The sequence below is a fragment of the Mixophyes fleayi genome, chromosome 4, assembly GCF_038048845.1.
Source record: "Mixophyes fleayi isolate aMixFle1 chromosome 4, aMixFle1.hap1, whole genome shotgun sequence".
Taxonomy (NCBI): domain Eukaryota; kingdom Metazoa; phylum Chordata; class Amphibia; order Anura; family Limnodynastidae; genus Mixophyes; species Mixophyes fleayi.
In genome coordinates this window covers 27,442,893-27,453,718 of record NC_134405.1, presented here as the reverse complement: position 1 = coordinate 27,453,718, position 10,826 = coordinate 27,442,893, and positions in this window count along the sequence as shown.

Genomic DNA, 10,826 nt, shown 5'->3' with positions numbered 1-10,826 from the left:
GAAAATGACCTGATTGTGGATATAACTCCAAATCCTGGACTGTTGCTTTCTGATGACTCTAATAGTTTAATTGTGGATACTGCTATGGACATTTATTTACAAACTGCCCTAAAATATTTGGGGTCAGCAGAGATTACAATCAAAATGCAGCTTATACAGCAGTAGCAGGAGAAGGAAGCTGCTGAATGCCAGGCAGCAGAGAGGTGCACTGCCATAGAGGCTGCACTGAGGCGCACTGCAATGGAGGCCTAGCCGAGCAGAAAGAGAAGCTGTAGAACAAGAGGCAGAAAGGAGACACCAGCTGGAGCTTGCCAAACTCCAACACCAGCCGCAAGCTGGAGAGTCTGGTATCTGCAGACCCTGTCCAAAGAATTTCCCTGTTCTGGAGAAAGATGGGGATTTGGACACTTTTATGTGAGGATTTGAAAATGACTGCCCAAAGTTCAGTGGGTATAGTATTTAACCCTTGGTCTATGGGTTCCATCTGAACACATTGTGTGGTGCGCACCAGCAAAACGCTATTCCAAGACTAAAGAGACCGAGAAACAGCGGGACGAATACATAAGTACCCAGTAAGCGGACTATTAATTTTGCACAGTTCTTTTCAAATTAATGAACCACTGATTGAGTGACCTTTGTAAATGTATTTATTTGCTTGATGGACTTTTGAAATCGTAGGATGTCTCAGACACTTCAACTGCTGAAATCTTCTGCCCAATTCAGACTCACAGATCTTTCCAATACAGTCCTCGATTTAAGAAATCAATTAATTGATTATTAAGGAGATGGTCCCAGAGTCTGCTGCTGTTATTCAACAGGATACATTATTGAGGATATCAACAAGGGATAAGAATCAGTCTCAGTGGAAATTTGTAAGGAGGAGGTCAATAAGATGTTTTTATTTAAGGTTTTCTGATCAATCTGCTATTTTAGTATAGAATGTTTAATAGAAATATTTATTGTTATATATAAAAATATTTAAATTATATATGTGCCAGACAATATATATGTTTTTTAACCGCTAGGTGGAATTTATATGTGCCAGTAATTTTAGACTGAACTATTGGATTATATGTGCTATATTATGTCTGTTACGTGTGTTGTGTATTACTAAATAAATAATTTCAATTCATACATTGGTTCTTAGGATAGAAATGTATTTTCTGTTTGAGGTTAACTACTATTTTACATTGTTTATGAGTATATTGTATGATATAAAAGATAATTCCATGCAAAATTGATAAGTCCTTAAAAAATAAGTAAAATCAGGTCTGATAAAAGAGGGGTTGGCTGGAGCACTGGACTTGCAGGAGCTGGACAGTAGCAGCAGGGGTCATGCACACAATGTTGGGGGACATGTGGGATAGCTTCAATGTCTCAAGTGAGTAACCTTTTGGGACTTAGTTTTACTTAAGATATTTCATCAAAAACTGAAATTAATAGAGCAATTTGTAAAGAAGAAAGTAAAATTTCAGTTAGGTTTTTTTCTATGGAAGTTAGTCTTGGGAGTTCCAAATTGGTATACATGTTTGGAGTGTGCCCATATCTGCCTTCACAAGTTGTTTTACTCTAGATAGTCAAATTCCATCTATCTAATGGGTTTCCATTAGTAGACTTAACATATCATAACATATCACATAGAATATTTACATAATTTTTTCAGAAATGAGTTTCTCCTTTTGATTTATATCTTACTAATCATCTCAGTTAGATATTGAAGGTCTCGATAAATACCGAAACATTTTATTTAGGTGTATCGTCACACCAACTCTTTAAGTAATTGCTTCAAATAGTCACATTGTGGACAGGGGTACACTCCTAGAATTCTTATATAATATTGGATCTATCCTGGAATGGATTTCATATATATATATATATATAGATACTCTTCTAGTGGGAAGCAGTTGTCCAAGAGATCTGCAAAAATGTGTGAATATGAATCATAAGGTGCATAACAGAATCACAACAGTTCCTTTGATATTCTTCTTTACTTATTGTATCAAAACTCAAAGGTTGAAGTTCATTTGCATTAGATCTGTAAATTTATAACGATGGTGTGACTAATTATGGTGGCACTAAAATGTATCATAAATATCTCTCTTTACATAATTGTTCCACTGAAACGTATATACGTGTTATCTGTTTCAAAGATAATCAAGAACATTGACACGTATCTATATTTAAAAATTGCAATTCAAAGCATAATATCGAAAAATACAAGTGGTGTGACTTACTATACTGGCAATAAAAATGTCTCACATCAATTTACTTGTAAATAATTGTTCCAGTAAAACGTACATGCTCCTTCTCCTGTTAGAAGATAATAACATAGACACATTGGGCCTGATGCATTAAGGCACGCAAAAACGTACTGTGCGTTATTTACGGTTTTTAAAAAACACATGTAAATCGGGCATACGTTTTAAACTGCAAGCAGATCTGAAGAAACGTCTCTTGTTAAAAATGGGCGTATGTACAGTCTGCATACACGGCACTTGCCGTATTGAGACAGATACAATCAGTGGCGCATGCAGGGGGGGTTTCTGAGTCTCTAGAAACCCCCCCTGCGCTAACTAAGTGGCCACTGTCCTATACAGCAGCCGCGGCGCTGTCAAAGAAGTGTCCGCGGCAGTGATGTATTGTATACAGCACCGCCGCAGATGCTTCTTAGACAGTGCCGCGGCTGCTGTATAGGACAGCGCTGGCGAAACGGAGCTGCTGCGCATGCGCATGCGCAGCAGCTCTCTCCGTGGTTTTTTTGTTTTTTTCGGTCGGCGGGGAGAAACCCTCCCCCCTCGACAATCCTTCATGCGCCCCTGACAATACACTGCAATTATGTAGAATACATATGTGAAATATAAATATCCAGCAGAATACACAGAAAAAAGAAAACAATTATTGTCAACTGTTAACAATATAGCCATTAATGAAAAAACATTAAAACATTTCATTTTTTTTTCCATAAAATATATTACTCAGAATGTTATTAATGTCTACTGTAAACAAAATGCATTTTTACAGTTGATCTTGATTGCAAACACATGTTATAGCATGCATACAGAACCGTCAGCACTATCACTTGGCACTTACACCTGACCTGTAGCTGGTGCAAGTGATACGACTGAAGCATTATCATAATATCAAAAGCATCATAAACAAGTGATTAAAGTGTCCTGTGCCTAGTGATCAATAATATAAGGAAAAAATAAAGAATTATGTATATCGATTGGAGGAATAATTGTGAAACATCTTTGAATTTGATATTATATTTTCTCAAAATGCCAGACTTATTGTTCCACCTCCTTGTAATTAGATTGAAAGTTGGTTGAATGGGTATGTTAGTGGTTGAAAGATAGACAGTTGTAGCAAATGGATGATATGCAGAAGAGGATGAAGTCATCAATCAAGTGTCTCAAATATCTTTAATTGGATCAGTTCTCTATACTATACTGATTGGTGATATTCCTACTTGTATTGAAGGGAGAGTATGCCTTTATGCAGATAAGCCAATTGTAAAGCGCTACGGAATCTGCTGGCGCTATACAAATAAATGTTGATGATGATGATGATGATAAGCAAAGTTATGTAACAGACACACCAGGGGTTTGACCAAAATGATTGGTGATCTAGGTAGATTAGACTAATGGTGTGACAAAACACTGCCAAAAACAATCATGCAATTGATCTTAAAACCCCAAACACTGAATCTAGTATTAATGGCACTAAATATGTAAGAAGAAAGTGTTATAACGGTCACTATGTCAGGCAGTGGCGGATCCAGGGGGGGGCGATCGGGGCATTCGCCCCCCCTTGCAGCAAAAAGCTAGGTCCCAGCCGCCGATTAAAACAGGAGGGGCGGGACTAAGCGCGAGCGGGGGGCGTGGCTAAAGGTGGGCCAGCCAATCAAAGTGGTCCCAGCCGGCGACCACAACGGGAGGGGGCGGGACCAATCGCGGGCGGAAGGCGGGGTTAACGCAGGCCAGCCAATCAGAGCAAAGGAGGGGCGTGATTATGCAAAACCGCCCCCCCTAAACATAAAGTCTAGATCCGCCCCTGATGTCAGGTAAATTAAAGGTATGCAGACATTGTGCCAAAGCAATGCAGAAATCAAGCCCGAAGATTAATTAGTAGCAGAGAGAGATAGGTGATGATGCTACTATATAGATCATTGGTGAGACCACATCTAGAAGTCTGTGGTAAGTTCTGGAAGCCGTATCTCCAGAAGGCCAAAAATAAAATATAAAAAAGATAAAATGGTGTATGATCTAAATCACAAAACTTACCACAAACACCTAAATTATCTCAATATGTATAGCTTGGAACATAGGGAATAGAAGGGAATATGATAGAAGCTTTGAAATATATCAAGGGTCTTAACAAGATACAGAAGGATAGCGTTCTAGAGTGGAAGACAAGTATTGCGATAAAAGGACATGCACTGAGGCTGAAGGGTAGCAGATGTACGGACAATTTGAGTAAGAATTATTTTATTGGAAAAGTGGTAGATAGATGTAATGCCTTCCAAGAGAGGTTGTAGAGGTTAATATGGTAGGGGAATGGTAGGGGAATTTAACATTCTTGGTGTAAGCATAACGCTATCCTAAATCTAGAAAAATTTAAGGATAAAATAGAGTCTGTGGTTTTAGAATAAAAATAGACTAGATTGGCCAAGGGATTCTGCTGTTGAGTGTTTCTATAGTTGTATTGGGATGGTGGTAAATTGTGTTTATATCATGCAAAAAAATGACCATCCCCTTATATGTAGCCAAAAAACAGTAGTCAGTCTCCCTGTCAATTCATTTTATAGTGAATAATAATCTGGTACATGTCATGCAAATCTTAAGCTCATAAGTAGATGAATCTTTAATTTATGTTAATTTTCCCACCAGAAGGCAGCCTATACACGGCTATTAATGATTACTATATTATCCTATTATGAGTTTGGGAACATGATTTATTTCATTTTAATTTGTGTGGACTTTCTAGCTGCAATAAACAGTATTTGTAGTCTTTATCTCTATTCTGCAATCTGTAACACGTATGTGACAGTTTATTATATCTAAAAGGCACACGCACACAGGTGGAGCTAAGGAGTTTTCTTAACACAACATTTCTGCATTACAGAAGAGACTGAGTGGACACTAAGCATGAGACAACTGTGGGTGCTGCTCTTCTCTATGTGGTGTGTTGGAATGGTGAGTTCAAGGAGGAGGCTGTGCACATTATGTTGGGTCTGTGATACAAGAGACTATATAGAAGTAACGTAAAGAAGCATTTTTGCCATGAATATTCATAAGACAATGAGTTGCTAGCTCCGCAAGTATGTGTATGGGGTGTCCTTGACTATTCAAACTGTGCTTGAGAGCAGATTACTTCATAATCATGTCTTGCCCCAGCCAAAAACACTAGTAAGGGATATGTAGCACCTAAAAGTGCAGTATGTATTTGATATTGAGAGAAGTATCTTAAAGCATTTTAAAACATTTTTAACATTTTAACCATATGTATGCATTTATATCAATGTTTTATATGAATGTTTAATTTATTTTTATTAATTATTATCATGTAGCATTTAAATTATTATCATGTAATATTTCTTTTATAAATTTTGTATAATGATTTGTGCTTATAGGATGTAATTAACTATGTGATTACAAAGGATGAATATAACCTATTGTATACCACTTGAACATGGCCCTATAAAAAGTTGTCTACAGTGTTGTAAACACAACCCTCCTGATGAAGTCACTTGTGATGAAACATGTAGAGGAAGTTGTCACGAACACCCAGCCTGTCCCAGATACAGCCGTCTGAACAGCTGTTACCTTAGTTAATTAACAATGAATACACAATTTCTGCCACCACGAAGAATTTATTATGGTGTCCTTACGTTCACCAAAACCACACACACTTAAAACACATATTCATGTAGCATGAGCCTCCACTGGCTTCGTAAGTTCACAAAGAATCATGGAAAAATACGCTAGATTAAAAATATTTAATCTAAAAAATATTTCCCAGGCTTATTTACAAAAATTAATAACAAAGACATACAATATGTTGCACAACAGAGTTTTAGAAAATAATATAGGAAATAAAATCAGAGAATTACTTACGAGGTATTCTTGCTGTGTGTGAGGGAACACAATAGAAAAGTATAGGACATTTCAGGCTTGATAGACCCCTCATGAAATGCACAATTTGATGTCTAAGGCAGAAGATTTTAAACCCTTCTTAAAGGCTCTTCACCCCCACATTAGGAATTTACAGCTTCAATGATATCACTAAGATATATGTTTGGGCACCTCAGAGAATCTCTCACTGCTCTGCTTGAGTGGCTAGGTGGTTTACAACTTTGGGGCTTCAAACTCCCCCGAGATCCTTATGTATCTGGCTAGTTTCAAAAGACTCTTTGTTAATTGCACAGGTCACCTAGGTCATTCAGGAAAGCATACTTCGAGAGGTTACATAAAATATACATTGTCATACATAAATTCAACAGAAAATAACAATCAGTCATTAGATATACTATATTTTGTCACAGAAGTAGACACTTGCTCCACCATTGTGTGAGTGACAGCAATCTCACTCCATGATAGTGATGAATCTGCAGCTATCCGCACAATGTGATGGCATACCATGTCTGTATAGCGCAAGGAACACGTCCATTAAGGTTTCTGCTTTAATCATTGTAATTTCATAGCTTTTTGTCACTTGAGTAGAACAGTTTCAATACATTTTAGATTGTGTGTAACAATAAGAAACCTTAATCAGACATGTTAAACCATAAGGCAGTGGTTCCCAAACTTTTGCAGTTCGCGGCACCCTTAGAGTCTCCAAATTTTTTCAAGGCACCCCTCCAAAATAATTATTGAGCAGTCCTGTTTTAGGAGTAGTTGGGTCAAAAAATTGTAATAAGTATTTAGGTCATGACAGAAATACTTATTTAGTTGTATGCAAAAATGCCCCCTCTGCATCCAGCCACTCTGCCCTCTCTGCATCCAGACACTCTGCCCTCTCTGCATCCAGACACACTGCCCCCTCTGCCCTCTGTCATGCTCTGTCCCCCTACACTGCCCCTCTCACGCTCTGTCCCCCTCCACTGCCCCTCTGCTGCTCTGTCCCCATCCTCTGCTGCTCTGTCCCCATTCCTCTCCTGCTCTGTCCCCATTCCTCTCCTGCGCTGTCCCCATCCTCTGCTGCTCTGTCCCCATTCCTCTCCTGCTCTGTCCCCATCCTCTGCCCCGCTGTCCCCATCCTCTGCTGCTCTGTCCCCATCCTCTGCCCCGCTGTCACCCTCCTCTGCCCCGCTGTCCCCATTCTCTGCCCCCCTCCTCTGCCCCTCGCCAGGCGCCAGCAATTAAAAGAAAAAAAAAGAACACAGAAACTTACCAATCCGTCGGGCACTGGGACCCAGCAGCCTCCTCTCTCCCGCAGCTTGTTACTGACGTCGATATTCAGTGACAGCTGCAGGAGAGAGGAGGCTGCTGGGTCCCAGTGCCCGACGGATTGTTAAGTTTCTGTGTTCTTTTTTTTTTTTATGGCTGACCCGCAGTATCCCAATGACAGCGCCGCGGAACCCCTGGGAGCCGTGGCGCACAGTTTGGGAACCGCCGCCATAAGGTGTTTTGTCTATGGAATTTCATAGCTTTTTGTAAAGTGAAAATATTCAAATTCTAGGTTTCAAAATTTGAAATCACCAAGCTATTCACTAGCTTTCTATTACATGCCACCCCCTAGCCACCAACATTTTTCTCACTTGCCACCCAGTGCCCACAAGGCTCTCATATCTCCCTGCATGACATAGTTATTCTATTACATGACACCTTGCCCCCTAGATTATTACATGCCATACCCGCTGCCAACCAGTTTCTCTCAGAAGACATCCACTGACAAGCAGCTGTTCTCACATGTAACCCACTGCCACCAGCATTTCTTTACATGACACCCTGCCCACAAGCTCCTTAGAGGCACACTCTTTCCATCAGTGTTTCATATGTGCCCTTACTGACCAGCTTCTTTTTCATATGCCACCTCCTACCAACTAGCTTTTCTCACATGCCACTCTCTATCCAACCGATTTTCTCCCATATGCCTCTCTCTGACCATAACAGCTATTCTATCACATGCCACCTCATACTCAACAGCTTAGCGCTCATGTTACCCCATGTTCACCAGGTTTTCCCTCACATTCCACCCAGTTCTCCAGCTGTTCCCTCACATTCCACCCAGTTCTCCAGCTGTTCCCTCACATTCCACCCAGCTCACCAGCTGTTCGCTCTCATGCCATCCCATGTCCATCAGCATTTCTCTCATATGCCAACCTCTGCTCTGCCAGTGACCCCTTCTCAAGCTACTATCATTAGTATAGTCAGAATTCAAATGACTTTATTAACACGATAGTATTGATCCCATTGACTCAGACCGTAGCTCTTCCCTTTGATGTAGTTTTTCTAACTGCGGTTACATGCAGATACATTCAATTCAACTTCAATTACCTTCATGTTCATATTATCTCAGAATGATATGTTTCAAAGGATTTAAATTTATCTTAGTATTTTATTTAGCATACACTGTTTGTAGATGCTTTTCGGTACCAAATCACGATAGCTAGTAATGAGAATAACATGTTTGTTCTTAAAATAATACTTATTGATATCCTTTGTAATATTTAGTATTTCTGATAATGTGATTGCATTAAAAAAAAGACATTTTATATAATCTTGCCTAATTGACTCATATTTTGTTGTTAAATGTATGGTCCTATATAAGTGTGTATGGTCCTATATAAGTGTGTATGGTCCTATATAGGTATGCACTTGACATTGAAAAGGAAGAAAAATGTGCTAAATCAATGGAGTTGCTATATGCCAACTATAAAGCAAACAAACAAGAATCACCGAGAAAAACGAATTCTACGTGTTATTATAAGAAGTAGTGTTTTGTATATGGCAGACTTTATAATCAAGACAAAGAATGGGCTTATTTAAAACATTCTTAATTTATTAAATACAACCGCTTTGTGGCTGAGTTGCTGTTGTTCCTAAACACTTCCACTTTCTAATAATATCACTTACAGTTGACCGTGGAATATCCAGCAGGGATGAAATTTCATGAACCGTCTTATTGCAAAGGTGGCATCCTATCACAGTACCCCACTTGAAGTCACTGAGCTATGTGCAGGGCTGCCTTACCAACATTAGAGGCCCCTGGGCAAAGTAGTGTACTGTGGCCCTACCTACACTACCACTCACCCAATGATGTACAATTAGTATGTGTGTGTTTTCGTCAAGGTTAAGATATGTATTTGCAACAGCAATATCGCATGTACTGTACTAATGATACAAATGTAGCATATTCTCACCAATTTTGTCCTCCCCCAGCAGCCAGATTCTCCCTGTCACTAATATGCTCCATCCAGGTGATTTAGATAGTTTGTTGTCCTGCTCAGCTGATTGTTTCTTAGCTTTCTTCTCCAATCACATTAACCCATTAATCCCGTCCCTTCCTCTCTCAGGATGCCACCAAAACCATCATCCACGCACTCATCATCTCCCGCCTGGATTATTGCAACCTTTTCCTCACTGGCCTCCCCCACTCCCATCTCTCCCCCCTCCGCTCTATACTCAACGCGGCTGCAAGACTCATCTCCCTCTCACGCCGCTCCTCCTCTGCCTCCCCTCTCTGCAGGGCCTGATTAAGGGTTCCAGCCGCCCCAGGCTAACACACTGGTTGCCGCCCCCCCCCCGCCCGCGCGCGCCTCCCGCCCCCTGCCCGAACCAATACCTATATTTCCATATTTATACATATATATATATATATATATATATATATATATATATATATATATATGCACAAAATTGTAAAGTATTACTTAAAACATAAAGACACACAGGCCCTGATTCATTAAGGAAAGGAAATCCAAAAAAATTGTAACTTTGCACATGGGCAAAACCATGTTGCATTGGAGAGGGATGTAAATTAAAATGTGGGGACAGGTTTATAGTTAGGGTAGTGCATGTCCTAGATCAACTTTATATTGCAGTGTAAACATAAAGCTATCAAGTATTCGTGTGCTACATGAAAAAACAGCCAGTATTTACCTTATGTGAAAAATAATAAACTAATATGCATCCCTTGCATTGTGACATTGTTTTGTACAGGTGAAAACTCACTTATTTTTTTTTAATTACTTACATTCATGAATCAGGCCCACATTAGTTTGAAAACATATTATAATGTCACTAAAGTAAAAATCCACATTCAAAGTTAAACAGGATGCGCTGTTCTCTCTTACCTGATCTTGCAGTGTAGACTACCTGATGTTCTCTCTTGTTCTTGAAGTGTTGTAGTCAGTTGGCTTCTGGAACATTGGGGTCCTGTACTGAAAATGTGCAAAAATGCAAAATGTTAACAAACCCTGAATGATTCAAACACAACACTCCATTATGACCAGATAAAACAACCCCTTAGTACAGGCATATATAGATAATAAAAGATATGAAAATTATTTATAATCATATACTAACATCTACCAACCACTGACAGTCAGTTAATTAACCCCCAGCCCTTGGCCAATTTATAATTTTCAGCAGCAGCTGATCTTGTTTCATAATTATAAAACTCAAGTTGGGTTAACAATAAAATAACCAAAAACATATATCAATGTTATTCTAGAAACAAAATTAGCATATTTTAAATATATTTTGTCTAATCTTAGTCATTAAATCATATATAGTTAGCTGCCGTTGCTATGACAGACGACGTGTTAATAACGTTTACATAAAATCTTTAAAATCTTTAAAATATACATATATATCATTTAA